The sequence below is a fragment of the Chelonoidis abingdonii genome, chromosome 10, assembly GCF_003597395.2.
Source record: "Chelonoidis abingdonii isolate Lonesome George chromosome 10, CheloAbing_2.0, whole genome shotgun sequence".
In the NCBI taxonomy this organism is placed as follows: domain Eukaryota; kingdom Metazoa; phylum Chordata; order Testudines; family Testudinidae; genus Chelonoidis; species Chelonoidis abingdonii.
Window position 1 is genome coordinate 38,689,001 of NC_133778.1, and position 19,515 is coordinate 38,708,515.

At 40.2% G+C, this 19,515-nt stretch overlaps 1 protein-coding gene across 4 annotated transcripts in view; it reads left to right on the forward strand.

Annotated features, from left to right (window-relative positions):
• OLA1 (Obg like ATPase 1) overlaps positions 1-19,515 on the forward strand; it is a 173,872-nt gene that overhangs the window by 56,027 nt on the left and 98,330 nt on the right. The window contains exon 1 of one of the 4 annotated variants that reach the window (XM_032784570.2): positions 12,521-12,689. The exons of the other annotated variants lie outside the window; for them this stretch is intronic. The gene's annotated coding sequence lies outside the window, so the exon portion shown is untranslated. Of the gene's footprint in view, positions 1-12,520; positions 12,690-19,515 lie in introns of those variants that run through there. 4 annotated transcript variants of the gene reach the window in all.

Below are 19,515 nucleotides of genomic sequence, written 5' to 3' on the forward strand. Positions count from 1 at the left end.
CTCAGCCTTCAACTTGGAAGGATAGTGGGTCAAAAAAGAGACTGGGAAGTCCTCTCACTGAGTCTAGGGATAGCCAGAAGCAATTGCTGTCTTGCTTAGTATCATCTGCACCAACACCACAATTTGGCATCTCAATGAGATCTTGTACTGCTGGCAGGCCCATGGACTCTTTGGGCAGAGGCACCAAATCTTCTCTACTGAGAGATAAGGGCAAACACCCTAGAAAAACGCTTCTGGTATGTGAGTCGACATCAGTACTGCCATTGACGATAGTCCACCCAGAAATGGAGAGACTGGTACAGACAAGGTCTCCATCTCCCCCGGCACCACGATGGGATGATTGGTAGTGGCAGAATTCCACCAGGTTGGTGACCTGAGCATGACGGAGGTACCTGGCTCTACATCCTTGGATACCGATGTCATAGCACTGAGTCTTTGCCGGGCATGGGGAATATTCTTGCAATCATGCCCATCCCCGTGTCAAGTGAGGGGTCGGATAGTGAGCCTGAGGAGGTTTCACAGTACTTATCTCAAGCTCCATATGAGACCCACTATCAACAGGATCTGGGAATATACCCACGGATGGCACCACCACCATCTTGTTACGGCCACCCATGGGCAACTCCGCTAGGCCCTATGCCATCACAATGGCTGTACTACGATCCTTGGGATCACACTGACAGCATTGAGGACCTCAGAGCCTTGAGAAACAGAGGAGCAAGAAGGGGACATGGAGGACGAGGTAACACCTAAAGCTATATCCACCTCTTTCCCAGACAGAGCAGTCATGCCTTCACCACTGTCCATGGCAGATGACTTCTGTTTATTCTAGGAGCTGGCAAAAAGTGTAGCAGATACCCTCCCCATGCCACTGGAGGAGGTCAAAGACACACACCACCAGCTCACTGATATCCTCCAGTCTTCGTCCTCCTCGAAGATTGCCCTCCTGATCAATGAAGCCATCTAAGATCCTGCTAAAACAGTGTGACAAAACTCGGCATTGGTAGCCCTGATGTGCAGGCATGCAGACAAGAAATACAATGTCCCCGCAAAGGAATCAGAGTTCCTTTTCTCCCACCTGCCACTCACTTCCGTCACGGTGGATGCTGTAAACTCTCATGGCTGACCACATCATTTCAGGGCAACACCCTACAGCAGGGAATGGAAGTGCCTTGATATCTTTGGCAGGCGTTTTCCTCTGCCGTCTTGCAATTTCATATCGCCAATTTCCAGGTGCTCACGGCATCATACTACTACACGAATTTCAATAAACTGAATGACCTATTGATAAGCTTTCAGAGGTCACTGGGAATCCTTCAAGGCCATCATTCAGGAGGGACAACTGGTGGCAAAAACGTTGCTGCATTCAGACCTTGATGCCACTGACACAGCAGCAGATCCATCTCCACGGCTGCGGTGATGATACAGGAATCATGGCTCCACTTGTCTGCCCCTCCTTCGGGAACCTCGGCAACAGTGGAGGACCTCTCCTTCAAGAGTGTCAATCTCTTTGCTGGGAAGATCAGCTTCTCCCTCCAACCTTGAAGGATTCCAGGGCCACCCTCAGGTTGCTGGGAATCTACACACTGCAGCAGAGGAGACGACATTTTTAGTCCCCAGTCCCAACACAGAGCTTGTTTGTCTAGGTTTCCATCACAGCACCATTATGAGCCACAAATTAAAAAGGGAAAATTCCCAAAACATAAGCTGTTCGGTCCACAATTTTCGACCTAGTTCCCTGCCTCTAAGCACCAATTTGATGGGCAGGTCGAGATGCTGCAAGATCAGTCCCCATTACTGTTTATGACCGGGCACCCATTTGGCCATGCTTGTCAGTGTTCCGCAGAGCCTGGGAATGCATAATGTTGGACAAATGGATCAGACAGTCTCTAGGATCTGGGTACTCCATCCACTTCACCTCTCTATACCCTCCAAAACACCTTTCCCCATCCCTCTTCAGGGACCCTTCTCACGAGAGTCTACTACAACAGGAGATAGATTGACTCCTCCAGTTAGAACCAGCACCTCAACATCTACGAGGCAAGGAGTTCTACTGTCATTACTTCCTAATTTCTAAAAGGAAGGGATGTCTGAGACCCATACTGGACCTCAGAGCTCTGAACAAGTTTGTGAAACTCAGTAGTTCAAGATGGTCACCTTTATTGACGATCATTCCATCATTGGAACAAAGACACTGGTTTTCAACCCTCGAGCTACAGGATGCCTACTTTAATATTTCAATATTACCGTCTCATAGATGATTTCTCAGATTCACTATGGGACACGGCCATTACCAAAAGAGCATCCTCCCCTTTGGACTCTCATGAGCCCTGAGTGTATTTTCCAAAGTTTTCCTTGGTATCCATTAATCTACTCTTGCAAGTGATAATGATCTACCCTTACTTGGATTATTGTTTCCTCAGGGCCCGATTGCTCCAGGAAGCTCATGGAGCCATGGACACCATGATGCACTTGTTTACAGAACAGGGCTTTCAGATCAACACCTAGAAGTCAACCATCATGCCAGTGCAACACCTGGAATTAATAGGGGCCAACCTGGATGCTCTACAGGCTAAAGCCTTACTATCTCAATACAGGTTCCTATCCCTGATCTCACTCATAGACATGGCTCAATGCAGTCCTCAAGTACCAGCCAGACTCTGCCTCAAACTGCTGGCATATGGCAGCAGGCACAGCCCTGATACCGCATGCCAGACTTCACATGTGATGCCTCTAACTAGGGTTCATTTTAGTTTACAGACTTAACAGAGACAGTCTGGAAAAAACCCTGTCACTGCCTACCAGGATCAAAAACTCCTTGGACTGGAGAAACCCAGCCAATGTATGCAAGGTCAGCTGTGACCTTGGGCACGTATGTGGTCACTCATGCTCGGCTCCATCTGTGGCCTCTGCAAGCGTGACTGGCCTCGGTTTATATTCCCAACAGGCACCAGATGGTCAGGGTACTGAACCACGTCCTGTCATCACTGCACTGGTGGTTGGACCCCAAGTTGGTGCTGCAGGGAGTTCCCTTCACAACTTTGTCCCCATCGCTCACCCTGGTCTCCGATTCTTTGGATCTGGGCTGGGGAGCCCACCTGGGTTCTGAGCACCCAGGACTGCTGGCTGCAGGACGATCTCGCCCTTCATATCAATGTCAGGGAGCTCAGGACAGTTCGCCTGGCCTGCTGGGCTTTCTTGCCACACCTGAAAGGCAAAGTGGTGCAGGTTCTGACGGACAATACTGGTGTAATGTATTACAGATGATGCTGGCTTTGGCAGAGCCGTGCTGCAAGACTGAACTCCAAGCCCACCTCCATTGATACTGCTTGTGAGTCACCTAGAATGGAATTGACAAGCAGCAGGAAGAAAAAATGGTTTCCGCTCCTTTTCTTAACTGTTGTTCTTCGAGATGTGTTGCTCATGTCCACTCCATTACCTGCCCTCCTGTCCCTCTCAGTTGTTGGCAAGAAGGAACTGAGAAGGTGTAGGGCTGGTGGTGCCTGATATTGGTCCCTTCTGACCTATGAGTCTATATACTAGTGCATAGGTGCAGCACTCAAGTGGGTGCCACGGGCCATCCCTTTGGATACCACTCACTCACTCATGCCCGTCACCCCAATTGGGGTATGGGCCGCCAACCACAGATCTCCAGAGTCTTCTATCCTGGGCCATTCGCTCTAGCTGGTTCCAGGTATAGCCCATTTTTTTGCTATCAGCCTGAAGGTCGCGTCGCCAGGTGTTTCTTGGACGGCCTCTTTTCCGCTTGCCTTGGGGGTTCCACCGCAGTGCCTGTCTGGTGATGTTAGTTGGCTGCTTGCGTAGTGTATGTCCTATCCAACCCCACCTTCTCCTTCTGATTTCTTCCTCTGCTGGGAGTTGACGGGTCCTCTCCAAGAGGTGGATGTTACTGATGGTGTCTGGCCAGCGGATCTGGAGAATCCTTCTGAGGCAGCTATTAATGAAGGTCTGGATCTTCATGGATACCACAAAGGGAAAAATCTCTGACAACCAAGCATGTGGGCATGCGCACACCTAGAATAGAATGGACATGAGCAACACATCTCAAACAAGTTACAAAAAAGTGGGTAACTGTTTTTTCCATTTACTCTCTGTTATTCTCACAGCAAATGATGGACCAAGTATTCTACAGTTGCTTAATAACATAGTAAAAGAATCCTGATTGGTTACTAACTTAGATTAGTTATTAATTAAATCACACAATGTTTTAATATCATGTGCTGCAAAGAGCTGCAGGAGGCACATTAAAGAGCCACTTGCGGCTCCTGAGTATCACTGAGTTAGAACATACCAGTGAATATGGCCATAAAAGTTAAATAAAAAAAAAATTAAGGTTGATATTCTATAGCTTCAAATCATTAGAAATGATGCAGTGAGGTGGAGATGAAAGGGGAAGAAAAATCTAATATCTTTAAACAGTGTAATCTGAGACCACAAAAACTAAAATACCTTAATTATAATATTATCATGGTGTCACTACAGGGCTGAGTTAAACTGTGCATTTCTGTACCTTTTATATGTTTCGATTTCTTTTAAATTTAACTTCAATTCTGAATTTCATGCATTTATAATGCTAGGTTTTGTGATAATTTTAACACCCCTGTAATTTTATAACTTGAATTACAGATACATACAGCCAATCATTAGTTTTTGTCTTTGTCTGGGAATATTCTACAGTTAAATGGAAATTCAGAAAAGCATTATTTTGAGTCCTGTGAAGTGTTGTCCTTTGAAAAATTCTATGCTCTTACAATGTGTTATGTTTAAACTAACAACACTGGTTTTGGACTGCAGTATTTTTTCTACATGACGATCATATCTTTGACATCTTTGTATCAAACAGTGAAACAAAGAACTCTGTAGTTAAGGATTTCCTCCATAATATACTGTAATATTCAGTTGTCATATTTGAAATAACTTTAGAAAAAAGAAAAATCAACAAATGATCTAATATTATAGGATGAGTTATGGAACTAAAGTTCAGTTGTGCAGAACATGCGGTACTGTAGTCTAAATTGTTTTAATCTATTGTATTTCAGTATTTTTTGGGTAATTGTTGTGCCTTCTTACATGTTTGTACAACTCCTTGGTGAGGCCTTGATCCTGATTAGGGCCTTTAGGTGCCTACTGCAATACAAGTGAATTTACTTTACTGTATTGTGTATCTTTTTAGTTAATATGTTGAGGTTTTTTTAGCTGTAAAAAGACTATAGCTGGTCCTTCTGTCAAAGCATATTATAAAAATGTTGATCATGAAGAGTTAAAAAGCTCTTTTCAGTGTGTTCTTTTTACAAGCCACCTGTTGCCTTAGATGCATAAGTGTGTAAGTTCAACTAAGTGCTCATCACTTGTCAGCCATCAGTGGCAGCATAAAAATTACTTGTGGTGCTTGCTTTGCAAGAAGTTCTTTTGTGTTTGTGACATCAGCTTTGTTTTATACAATTAAAGTATTACACGCTAGAATAATCTAAACTGCAACCACTAAATGACGATGTAGTCGTGTGTCTGCCCCCCTCTCCCCAGCTGAATTTGTTTACTGATTGTGTGCAGCTATTGACTACTGTTTAATGTGACAAATCTCTTTTGCCTTGAGTAGTCTTGGGAAGAGGGTGTGTGTGTGAGGGTGTTCTTTTTTTGTTGTTTTTTGCTACTATTGGATGCTTTTTTATGCTTGTTTAAAAGTTCCTACATTTTTAAAAATAGCGAATTAAAGGCATATAATAGGCTTGCAAGGGGAGAAAAATCTTACATTGAAGAGATCCAGACCTCAGGAAACAGTTCCATATGAACACATTATATAACTATGCATAGTTCATCTCATACTCCACTGTTGTTAAACCATTATATTGTGGTAGCACCTAGAGACCAAACAGGTCAGGGCACTATTGTGGTAGGGTGTGTACGAACATATAGTAAATGACTATTACTGTCCCAAAGATCTTACTTTATCTCTGCATTTTTCCTAATCCCATTGTGTACAGATCTTTGCATTTAAAATTAATAGATAATGTGAGTGAATTTGTGCGTACATGTGATATCTATATGATTTTGTAATTAGATTGATTTCAGTTTTGCTTATGTTAAGGCAGAGACAGTGAATTTCATAGATATGTATGAATAATAATATCCTCCCCAAAATTACAGAATGCTTTGAATTTTCAGAGAATTTACAAGAAAACCCATTGTTTTGTTTAAGTTAAATTAGTTAAACTGCTTAAGAAATGTGGTGTCTGTCGAGACTTTTATTTTTTTTTTTTTTAATAGAATCATAGAATATTAGGGTTGGAAGGGACCTCAGGAGGTCATCTAGTCCAACCCCCTGCTCAAAGCAGGACCAATCCCCAGGCAGATTTTAACCCCAGTTCCTTAAATGGGCTCCTCAAGGATTAAACTCACAAACAAATGGACATAATACCAAAAGGACTGAAAGTAAAAAATCCATTACAATCAACATTTCACACAGACTACAGTGAGAGATTGTGCCACACACGCTGAAAGAAGCTGTGGAACCACCTGATCAGCATCCTGTACAGCAAATAAGAGAAGATTAAGAATGAACTCTCAAAAATAGAAACTCTCTTAAAAAAACAAAAAACAAAAACAACCTTCCACACAAAATCTCTCGTGGCTGGACTTTACAAAAACTAGACAAGCCATTCACAACACACACACTTTTCATCTCTACAGAGGAAAAAGGGCATTAAACTATCTATACTCCTACATGCCCCAAGGGCTCCACTGCCCCCACAAACATGGTACAGTTTTGCGGTGACCTAGAATCCTATTTTTGATGTGTCTGACTCAAGGAATATTTCCAACACAGCACTGATTATATGGAGATATACCTATCTCATAGAGCTGGAAGGGACCTTGAAAAGTCATTCAGTCCAGTCTCCTGCCTTTACAGCAGGGCCAAGTACTGTCCCTGACAGACTTTTGCCCCAGATCCCTAAATGGCCCCCTCAAGGATTGAGCTCACAACCCTGGGTTTAGCAGGCCAATGCTCAAACCACTGAGCTATCCTTCCCCCTAGCACAGTAACACACAGGAAGCTTCCTACCAACACTACAAAAAGAAGGATTCTCCGTGGACTCCTCCTGAAGGTCGAAAGAACAGACTGGACTTCTACATAGAGTGCTTCTGTTGACGTGCATGAGCTGAAGTTGTGGAGAAGCAACATCACTTGCCCCATAACCTCAGCCGTGCAGAACACAACGCCATCCACGTTCTGAGAAACAACTATGACATCATATCAAAAAGGCTGATAAAGGAGGTGCTGTAATCATGAATAGGTCGGAGTATGAACAAGAGGCTTCTAGACAACTCTGACACCCCATTCTACAGGCCATTACCCTCTGACCCCACTGAGAATTACCAAAAGAAACTACATTTGCTCAAGAAACTCCCTAAAGAAGCACAGGAACAAATTTACACTGACACACCCCTAGAACACCGACCAGGGGTATTCTATCTGCTACCCAAAATCCATAAGCCTGGGAATCCTGGACGCCCCATCATCTCAGGCATTGGCACCCTGACAGCAGGATTATCTGGCTATGTAGACTCTCTCCTCAGGCCCTACACTACCAGCACTTCCAGCTATCTTCGAGACACCACTGACTTCCTGAGGAAACTACAATCCTTTGGGGATCTTCCAGAAAACACCATCCTAGCTACTATGGATGTAGAAGCTCTCTACACCAACATTCCACACAAAGATGGACTACAAGCCATCAGTAATAGCGTCCCTGATACAATCATGGCAAACCTGGTGGCTGAACTTTATGACTTTTTGTCTTCCCCCGCAACTATTTCAGATTTGGGGACAATTTATATCTTCAAGTCAGCGGAACTGCTATGGGTACCTGCACGGCCCCTCAGTATGCCAACATTTTTATGGCTGACTTAGAACAAAGCTTCCTCGGCTCTCGAACCCTTATGCCCCTACTCTGCTTGCGCTACATTGATGACATCTTCATCGTCTGGACCCATGGGAAGGAGGCCCTTGAGGAATTCCACCAAGATTTCAATGATTTCAACCTTACCCTCAGCCTCAGTCTGGACCAGTCCGCACAAGAGGTCCACTTCTTAGACACTATAGTGCTCATAAGTGATGGTCACATAAACACCACCCTATACCGGAAACCTACTGACGGCTATAGTTACCTCCAGCTTTCATCCAGATCACATCACACGATCCGTTGTCTACAGCCAGGCTCTAAGATACAACCTCATTTGCTCCGATCCCTCAGACAGAGACAAACACCTACAGAATCTCTGTCAAGGTTGCAGTTCTTAAAACTGCAATACCCACCTGGTGAAGTGAAGAAACAGACTGACAGAGCCAGAAGGGTGCTGAGAAGTCCCCTCCTACAAGACAGGCCCAACAAAAAAAGTAACAGAACACTAGTAACTGTCACCTACAGTCCCCAACTAAAACCTCTCCCAGCGCATCATTAAGGCTCTACAACCTATCCTGAAGGACGATCCCTCACTCTCTCAGACCTTGGGAGACAGGCCAGTCCTCGCCTACAGACAGCCCCCCAACTTGAAGCAAATACTCGCCAGCAACTACACACCCCACAATAAAAACATCAACCCAGGAACCAAACCCTGGTGCCAAGTCTGTCCACGTATCTATTCAAGGGACACTGTCATAGGACCTAACCACATCAGCCACACCATCTGGGGCTTGTTCACCTGCACATCTACCAATGTGATATATGCCATCATGTGCAAGCTGTGCCCCTCTGCCACATACATTGGCCAAACCGGACAGTCTCTACGCGAAAGAATAAATGGACACAAATCTGACATCAGAAATCATAACATTCAAAAACCAGTAGAACAATTCAATGTCTCTGGTCACTCAGTAACAGACCTAAAAGTGGCAATTCCTTAACAAAAAGGAAAAAAAAAAAAAACCTTCAAAAACAGACTCCAATTAGAAACTGCAAAACTGGAATTAATTGGCAAGCTGGATACCATCGAAGTAGGCCTGAGTAAAGACTGGGAGTGGTTGGGTCATTACAAAACATAAACTTAATTTCCCTATTACTAATTTCTCTCTACTGTTACTCACACCTTCTTGTCAACTGTCTGTAATGGGCCACACAGGCCACACTCTTACCACTTGAAAAGTTATTTTTCCTCCCTTGGTATCTTGCTGTTAATTGATTTATCTAATTAGACTTAACTCACATGTGGTAAAGCAACCCCCATTCTTCCATGTATTTATACCTGCTCCTGTATTTTTCACTTCATGCATCTGATGAAGTGGGCTCTGGCACATGAAAGCTTATGCCCAAATAAATTTGTTAGTCTCTAAGGTGCCACAAAGACTCCTCATTGTTTAAGCATAAGCTGTATTTGAAGAAATTAGGTTGTAATTAAGACATTATTACTAATTGTTGTCAGATTGTTATGGTACTATAGGCTACAGACAAAGCCAACTCAATAGCTCAGGTAAGGGCAGGTCTCCGCTACGGGGCTAAGTCAACCTAAGTTACGCAACTCACATAGCTGGAGTTGACATACCTTAGTTCAACTTATTGCGGTGTCTACACCACGCTGGGTCAATGGGAGAAGCTCTTCCGTCCACTTACCTTATGCGTCTCGTTCTGGTGGAGTACCAGAGCCAATTGGAGAGCGATCAGTGGTCAATTTAGTGGGTCTTCATCAACCCCTAGTGGATTGATTGCCATGCGTCGATCCCCCGGTAAGTGGAGACAAGCCCTAAATTTCAACAGCTAACTTGCATGCAACAGTTACACTGATTCTGATGAGTCGGTGGTATAAGGGAAACTGGAGACATGTCAAACTCTCATTGGTAGATTGGTTGGCCCAGCTTTAAAGGTTCTGTGGCTGCATACTACCTTGGGGATCTGTGTTTTAAAGGCTCTTGGCTCTGCTGTGTCTGCTCCTATTGCTGGAGAAACCGAGTCAGGATCACTTGAAGTGCAGAGACATTGAAATGCATATAAAATGCTATTCACTTCCTTTCCCAGCACTGGTCTCGCTTACCTATCCCTCTAGACAAGCAGATTGCAAATTAAGTGCCAGATGCACCAGTGAATTTAATCTACATTATGGTGCTCTTGTGAAGCAAAGCAGATGTAAACCTAGCTTAATTGGACAGTGTGATCTGACCACTTTGTGGTGCTGTGATGTACCAATGAATCTACTATTAAAATTAAAAAATTAAGGTTGATATTGCGTATATTAAAATCATTGGACATGTATAGTATCTTCCTCTTGGGATTTCTTGTTGAGTGTTTGTGTGAGACATTTTTAATGGGGATGGGAGGGGGAGAAAAACCACTCTATGGAAATTCAAAGGCAACATGGAGTTAAGGTTGAGAGTAATTTACAGGTAAAAAAAATAATTTAAGGGATGTTGCAGTTACTTCACAAAAGGTATAAACCCAGGAAATTCAAAGTTAAAGTTACACTTAAAAGAAATCCAAAGATGTTCAAATATGAAAATGCACACTTATGGCACCCAAACAATCTTTCCTCTCCTGTAGTGTTATGTAATCATGATATGATTATTAGTATATTTTAGTGTTTGTGTTCTAGGAGTAGATTAAACTGATATCTTCAAAAGACAGTTTTTATAACTCATGATTTTTGGGATAACTGCAACATCCCTATAACTTTTACCTGTAAGTTGTCGAGGCATACTTTCAACCTTAACTACATTTTAAGTCTTTTTGTTCTGAAATATGTATAAAAGAACAGATATCCAGAAAATACTTTGAATCTAATGTTATGTACTTTTACGTTCTTAAGAGCCTGATTCTGTCATTTTTACCCATCTGGTGTTTACTATTTCAGTGGAATTATTTGCAGTCAGATACTACTCAGCGGAAATAGAAGTGGCTGAGTCTAGCCCTAAATTTAATCAAGTGTTTAAAGAAAGCTTTCTGATTGTATTTGAAGAATGCCTTCATAATAATTATCAGAGGGGTAGCCGTGTTATTTTGGATCTATAAAAAGTAACAAAGAGTCCTGTGACACCTTATAGATTAACAGACGTTTTGGGGCATAAGCTTTCGTGGGTGAATACTCACTTTGTCATCTAACGAAGTGAGTATTCACCCACAAAAGCTTGTGCTCCAATACATCTGTTAGCCTATAAGGTGCCACAGGACTCTTTGTTGCTTTTCATAATAATTATGCATTATTTACAGTGCATAATTTCAAGTAGTAGCATAATGGATTATCTACACAGATAAACTTGTATGTATCTGGAAATAAAGAATAAATCAAACTTAAATTTCTGATGGCTAATTTCTCCCATGTTATTTAAACAAGTAAACAGCATTGATATATTGATATTATTTAAAAATCAAAAGTTTTTTCACTTATTTTTTAGTGATAAATGACTTTGAGTGGTGGTAGAATGGAATTACTCTCTGAGAGTAAGTTGTGTGGGTTTTTTTATAGAAATCTTTTGAAGTATCACTGTTAGATTTGCTTTTAGCTATTGTTAAAAATCTGAAGTACAGTAAGAGTACATTTTTCCAAGGTAGAGCTACCCCCTCAAGCTGGATAGGCCGGTCAACCTGCACACAGTGTCATGCTTGCTGAAAATCAACGGGGTTTCAGTGATTAAAGTAGAAGAGAACATACAAATAAAGTTACTTTTTAAAAATGTCAATGTAACCTTTATGGAAGAGCTGAAGATATGTGTAGCTTCAAAGTTTCTCTTTTTTTACCAGAAGTTGGGCTAATAAAAGATTATCACCCACCTTGTCCGAAGAAGATTTAGGTATTCATATTCTCTTCCCTGCTTTGTTTAGTATGATGTTATGGTAGATACTAAGGTATTATGGCTGCACTATTTGAGCAAGTTGCCAAGTGTTATGAATCATGAGGCACAGGGGGGGGGCCCTTGGCCCATGGCCCTCCCACTTTCTGAAAGTGGAATGGCCTGTTCTGTCCATTTTTCACGTGAGCCTGGCCTCCTACCCCTCCTTTCCCTGCCTAGGCCTAGCCGGAAACGAGAGCTCGGCCCATGGTAAGAGCGGCCCGGATACCTGTAGAGAGACATGGATCGTCCACCAGCCTGGGATGGGAGGGGTCAAAGAGCAGCCCTCAGCCTGTGTCCCCGCTCCCTGGGCTCCATGCCGAGAGCTGATGAAGGATCTGTCGCTACCCGGGCAGCTCTTACCGTGGCCCAGCTGCGGCTTTTCGGCCCTGCCCCCAGGCCTGGCTGGAAGCCAGGGCCGAGTCAGGGTAGGAGCCACAGACCCTCCACCTGCCCTGGGCAGGAGATCCAAGGGGCAGGAACAGGCGCAGTTTCTGGGTTCCGGCTTGGCTGGGGACTGGGCCTCGGGCCTTGCCTGGGCCTCGGCCACTTTAGGCAGAATCCATCACCCCTAATGAGGCACAACATTAGCTTTACTGTTCTGATGTCACTAATCAGCATAGCTATCCAAATAGAAAGGCTTGATAAATTTCCCAGACTCTGTCTAGCTGAAGGAGTAAATGCATGAATTACTGGCTAATAAACATGTCTGGTAAGGGGACAAGTGAGATCCATGGAGGCAGTACTACTAACCAGAGGCCCTGTTCTGTGAAGTGGAAGGGTGTTGACATTCCTACAATGAAGCTGTCAATGTATGCTGGTGTAAGGATCCATTTTTCACATTCTCCTCAGGCTTGTAAGTACCAGACAACAGGAAAGTCCTCTTGCTGTGGGAAGAGAGGGGTTCTTTCTGAAACCTAGCTGCTGGGTAAGGAGAGTCAGGGTTACATTGTCTCTATTTTATCCCTTTTGTCCTACACGTTAGATTTTTCGGCTGTTCCTCTATGAATATTGTTGGTGCATTCTTGTGTTGCTGCTTGCAGCTTTTGCTTGCATTAGCAAAGTAATGCTGATGTGATTCTTAACAGGGTTTTGTAATTTACCATTCTTTCCTTGATTTCATTCTACTGCTGCCTGGGTAATCATGAGAAACAGTAGTCTGTCAGCAACTCAGGAAGACTGCACAGCATCAGTTCAGATCTAGATGGTTATCTTTGCAACCAGTAGTGTCTGTCTGTACGCAAACTGTTTTTAAAAAGAAATTTTTAAATTTGGCCTAAATTGATGAACTAAGCCCAAACTCACCGGAAAAGCTTCCTCCTCAATGGTAGTGAGGATGAGTTTTAAATCTTTGCTTTAAAAAGTCATAATTGTTTCTTCTGCTTTGGAACAGTGTAATTATGTGGACCGGCTCTTTTAGTATATGCAAACATATATGCGATAGAACAGAAACAATCACCCAGTAACACACAAATGAACAAGCCAATATGTTAGCAAGAAGAGGCATTTATAATTTTTTGGGTGGGTGCAGAAGAAGAATATTTGAATGATTGCTGGATTTTAATTATTAAATCAGCAGCATAGGTACAACTTAAAATTATTGCTAAAGTCTTTACATTTCTAGTAAAGAAGTTGGCTTTGCAAATGTTTGTTACAGTGGGGGTGGAATCCAGATGGAAGTTGGATCTCTCAGCGGAATTGAGACAGAATACTTTGTGGAAATACAAGATGGTACTGTAAGCCACAGCTGGTGGGGGATATTGTAATAATATCAGCAATATAGTGCTGAAAGTTGGAAACTGGTAACTAAAAGCACATTGTAGGGAACAGATGATTTTAATGACATGAAAAACATTTTTTGAATGTTAGTAATCAGCAAACCACAAAACAAAATGATCTCGTGATCAGAGTTCTGATTTTTTTCATTAGGAGCTACAATCTAGTCAAAGGTAATCCATCTTTTCTTCACCCTGCAATTTTTTTTTGCTTTATTGCATATAGGTTTTGAGAAAGGAAAATATGTACCATTAATTCGCATGACAGAATGGGAATTAGCAACATTATGTGTGTCAGAACGTCCTCTTTCAGAATAACACCATTTCAGTCTGCAGGAAATAATTCCATGAAAGCAAATCTTTACAAAAATTATTGATATTTATTTATCTCTTTATTTAAGGGTGGTCTCTTGTTGATCAAAATGTACTTTTATTCTAACTGCTAAACCGTGGAACTTTCCTGCAAAATGGCACTGAGGTGAACAGAATTGTTTCTGTCTTTAAACTTCTATGATCCTTTTGTTTCATAGTCATTCAGATTAGAACACTTCTGTATATACTAGGTAATTATGGTGCTGTGGACAGGAAGTGAGTGTTAACAAAATGGAAAGATTTGGACTATAAACAGTGGCATTTGAGGTGAGCCAAACTGGTGTGGAAAAATAAACTTATAAAGAAACAGAACTTCACTTTAACAGGTTTATTCTGTGCTGCCAAAATACCTTCTATTGAATCTACTTTTTAAAGGATAGTATTAGACACATATAGGTAAATTCTTCCAAGTTGCACAGGTTTTGAGCATCCCCAAAACTTGACCTCTTTCTCCAACATGCTATGCTTTCAGTTTTGAAAATATTGGAAAACACAATGGATTCTGATTTCTCTGTTTAGGAAATTGGCTAAGACGGCAAATTGTTAAACAGTGGAACATGTTTTTTATTAAACTATTGCATCTTTACAATGGTATGACTACAAATCAAGAATTATCATACAGTATGTGAAAGCTTTTAGTGAAAATTGCCAGGAGGTTGGTTGAAACTAGTTGGATGAAATTCTGGTTCCATTGAAGTCAGTGAAAATATTATATAGACTTCAGTGAAGCCAGAATTTCACCCAGTAATTGCCAAAATCTGCCAGTAGAGAGAGGGGCAAGCATGTGCTTCCTAAATAGCACAGTTCCTCTGGCATACTCCGAGAATGATTGAATTTTGAGGGGGGACAGAACCTCCATTTTTCCAGGGAGGAAGGACAAACCATGGCCGATGGATGGATTGACTGATTATGTGGAAAAACAAACCGAAACTCAATCAAAGAATGCCACAAATGGGAACCAGTGACTGAAATGGGGGCTTGATGGCAAAAGAAATTTGAAAGAATGAGGATGAAGGAGGAGAATCTTTTCTGGGTCCTTCTTGAAAATGCTGACTTTTTAAGTTAGTGTTTATACACATCCAGTCCTTATTAAAATACAGTACCAAATCCCATCCTCTACAAATGCACGAAGGTAGGCAAGAAGGCTGTAAAGTAGAACTCTGAACAAAACGTTATGGTCGTTCTTTCAAACTGAACATTGACTTAATACAGCTTTGAAACTTTACTAAGCAGAAGAAAAACATTTTTCCTTTTTTTAGTAGTTTACATTTAACACAGTATTGTATTGTATTTTGTGGTTTTTTGATTTCTGCTGCCTGATTGTGCATTTTCCAAATGAAGTGATCAGTCTGTAACTCTGGTGTTTTTCTGAGGTTCTTCTGTAATGTAAAGGACAAGAACATGCCACTCTTAGGTTTTCTTCACCAAGAATCTTTTGTTTTCCTTAAAATGTTTCTTGTTCACTCTTTGTAGTAAATATGAACATGAATTCTGAGCATTTGAGAGCACGAAATAATTCTTGTTGCCCTGTTCTAGACTTTTGCTGCATATTAGTATGTGTGTGAATGTGCATAGTGACATTTATACAAAGAGGGCTGTTGTGATGTCTGTTTCTTTCATAAAATAACAGACTTTAGAAAAAAGTCCGTAGGTTTTTGTACACATTTCTATAGTGGAGATTCAGTTATGAGTATGAGTACATTTATTTTAATGTGAAATAATGACTGATAAGTGGAGAAGAGGGTTAACTTAAAATCAAAATAAACATATATAACGGATGATGGCAGGATTCAAGTGGTAAAAAGAAACAGAAATTGCTTCCAGATGAAACTAACAATATAAAGTGAGACTCCTTTTTGAGGTGGGGACTGCCTTCCTGCAAGGGTGCTACTAGAATATAAATAATGATGAATATAAGACACAGGACACATTATGTAATAATAACATGGAAGTTAATTCATCTGCGGTGTCTGTTTGGTCTTTTTTTTTTTTTTTTTTAAATGGTGGTTTAATTTAAAAAAAAATCTTGTCTGATAAAGACAATGTGTTGATGATCTAAAGCTGCAGGCCACCATGTAGGCTTAGTGGCTCATTGAAGTATCACTTTAATGAAAAAGGTGCTGGTGGGCTTACTTGCTTGCTGTCCCAGTCAGAGGTCAAGTGCTGTGATGATACAGCATAGTAACTTGCTACTGCAGAAATGATGGAGCTACTACGCTAAGGGTATGGCTACACTAGCACTTTACAGCGCTGCAACTTTCACGCTCAGGGGTGTGAAAAAACACACCCCTGAGCACTGCAAGATACAGCGCTGTAAAGCCTCAGTGTAATCAGTGCGGCAGCGCTGGGAGCTCGGCTCTCAGGGCTGCAAGCTACACCCGTAGAGGATGTGGTTTACGTGCAGCGCTGGGAGAGCTCTCTCCCAGCGCTGACGCGCAGACCACACTCACACTGCAGCAGCGCTTTGAAATTTCAAGTGTAGCCATACCCTTAGTAAAGACTCTGCAAAGACTGAGCCTGACTTCAAGTGTGAAGCCTTGCCAAAGAACACCTCCAGTTTCTGTTGGTGTTTTTATATTGGTTGTTGCCCACATCTTCTGCAAAAATAATTAGATGAGGATAATCCCCTACAATGCTTATTTTTGTGTGTAAAATGTTTACAACGTTATTTTGACTTCTACCATAATGTAATTTAAAATTCTCAAGCCAAGTTTCTGGGACTCTAAAGAAGGGGAGTTTAAAACAAAATATATACTATACTTTGTCATTTGCATCATTAAGAAAAGTGTTTCTGTAATGTTAATTAGCTAGTAACTGCTGTTTTCAGTGCGCTTTAATTACTGTGTGTTGCTTGATTATATGTAATGAAATAAACTTAAGGTTATTCTAGATTGTTAAACAGAGTAGTTATGTATTTGCTTACTGTTTAGGATCAGGCTTTTGGGGATATGATAGAGGGAAGCTCAAGAAACAAAATGGTTAAATTAAGGCAGAAGTCTGACATAATACATGAACACTTCAAGAATTATAGACTGAATTTTAAAGTTTCCATTTATAACTGATACTAATAAAACACTGAACACATTTTTAACCATATTTACATATAACCACATAATAGCTAATGAAAATTGTGACTTTCAAATAATTTGAAGTGTAAATTTTACATTTACGTTTTACATTTGACAGTTCAATTCTGCATCATACCATATAACTGAGACATGTCTCAAGGATTTTTTTAAAAATTCTATATCCTCAGTTTTATTCAATAATAGCTGTAGTACTGGTAGATAATTCATTTGTATATCTGCAGGCCTGCGTACCTGATTCAGCACTGTTGTATTGATTGTTGTAACTTTTAAGAAGCCTTTTTGATAAAATTAATCTATTCATTGTTTTATATCTTTTATTAAATTTTTGACTAACAGTGCTGAACAGAAAGTCGTGGTTAATGTTTGTGTAGCTGCCTGCCCTTTTAATTATTAAAAATTCAAGATGTGTTTCATGTGCATGAGATAAAACAGCATTAATACATGGATTTGAATATCCTTCACATTGAGATGAAAAAATTGGAATCATATTGTGAACCAAACATTTTTTTATAATGTGAAATACTATTTGTAATTTCTTTGGCTCCTTTGATGAGACTATTTTAAAGACTTTATACTGGCTATTGAGGTAACTAACATTGCAAACCGCTAGCAGTTTTAATATTCTTTTCATATAATTGTCTTCAACTCTGGTCTTTGCAGGAGATGGTACTTTAACTACCCAAGAGATTTTCCTTGGTGTCTTTTTCTGAGATTCTAGTGGTTTCATTTTAGCAATCAGACGTGGCCATAAACAAACAGCTTACATTTTCAGTTGATGCATAACTTTTTCATTTACTAGCTTGATCCCTAGTTAAATTTTGTGGTCATATTTACATATTTTTTCTCCTTAGATCTCAGACAAGTTTAATATAAGAAGCTGTGTAGCTCTGATCATGAACTGCCTTTGAAAGATGTGGAAAATATATGGAGACAAACATTTCTGTATTATGAAAGCTTTTTCCCTGAAGACATTGATCCTTCTTTTTTTTTTTTTTTTTTTTTTTTTTTTTTTTTTTTTTTTACAGGAAAGTTTTAAAAACAGATGTTAAAATATGGTCATTTATAATTATTATCTATACCTTTGAATAAATCATTGAATCAGTGGTTGTTCATGGTCTTTAGATTGGTTTTAAACTTCTCTTTAACATGTTTTATAAACACTTTAACAAAGGAAAATGATACAGCTCAACAGAAATTTATTCAATGTATATTCCAAAAAGAAAAAGCCATTTTAGGTTTGTTTTCATTGGCCTAATAAAAAATTGGTATTTCAAATGCTGTTCTTGTAGGGCCTAAATTGGGGTAATTTGATGCAGTTGATTTGAGAATGGGATATTACAAGCGCTGAACAAACACTTTTTCTCTGTGAAAAAGCTATCTTCCAAAAAAGTAAAATATTAACTTAAAATATTTCTTGCTAGTGCAAGTATAAAAAAAAAAACAAACAACCCTTACATTTGGTAAAATTACCTTAATTTCCCAATTAGTATTTTGTTTTGGGGCTGAGGTATTTTTGATGAAGGGATCAAACTTATTGCAGTTGATGGTGGTTTTAGTATGAAGTAGGGTGACCAGATGTCCCAGTTTTTGGGTCTTTTTCTTATATAGGCTCCTATTACCTCTCCAGCTCCTGTCCCGATTTTTCACATTTGCTGTCTGCTCACCCTAGTATGAAGGCCTCTGGGCATTTTCAAGTGACTAAACATTTTCCTTGTGTTACTGTTGGTCTTGTTAATTACTAGAGATGAGTGTTTATAATTATTGTAAATGTCTTGTCTTCTGAACTTCAAAATCATCTGAGTGCTGATAAGTTTCAGGTAAAACTTTTTCAATAAATGCATTTTACTGCTATGTATTCTGGGTTGGAAGCAATAAGAATTAAGTATTTACTTAAGTTCTCTTAGTTTTAACAGGTATTTAGAAAAAAACAAACATTTGTTATGTTAGCTTGAAAAAGTCTTTAAAATAAGAATTTGGCAAAATTCTTATTTACAGAAGGCAATTTGTTAAATAAGTTGAATCAAGCTTGCAGTTAAGTGTGTGTGTAGAATTAATTGAACTGGGATATAGACTAAATACTTTCAAGTTAAAGCTTTTCTGCACATGATAGTCTTCATAATTATTTCAATGGTTGACTGCAACATTTAAGAAAAGAAAAATCTTACTGTAACTCCCAAACTATTAGGGAAATAGGTAGCATCATCAACAGCAACAAAATCCATAGAATCATTCAAATAGAGAGTTTCTTCAAGATCTTAGCCAATGCTATAGTTTATAATTTAACTGGCAGTTATGTTTTTGCTGATTGAATTTATTAGAACATGCCTGAAAAATGACTGATCAATCCAGTTTCACTTATTTAGTGTTATAAAACTGACTTAAGAAGTTAATTGCAATTTATTTCCATAGTTTCTCAAGCCATTGCAGAGAATAACAGAGTAAAACT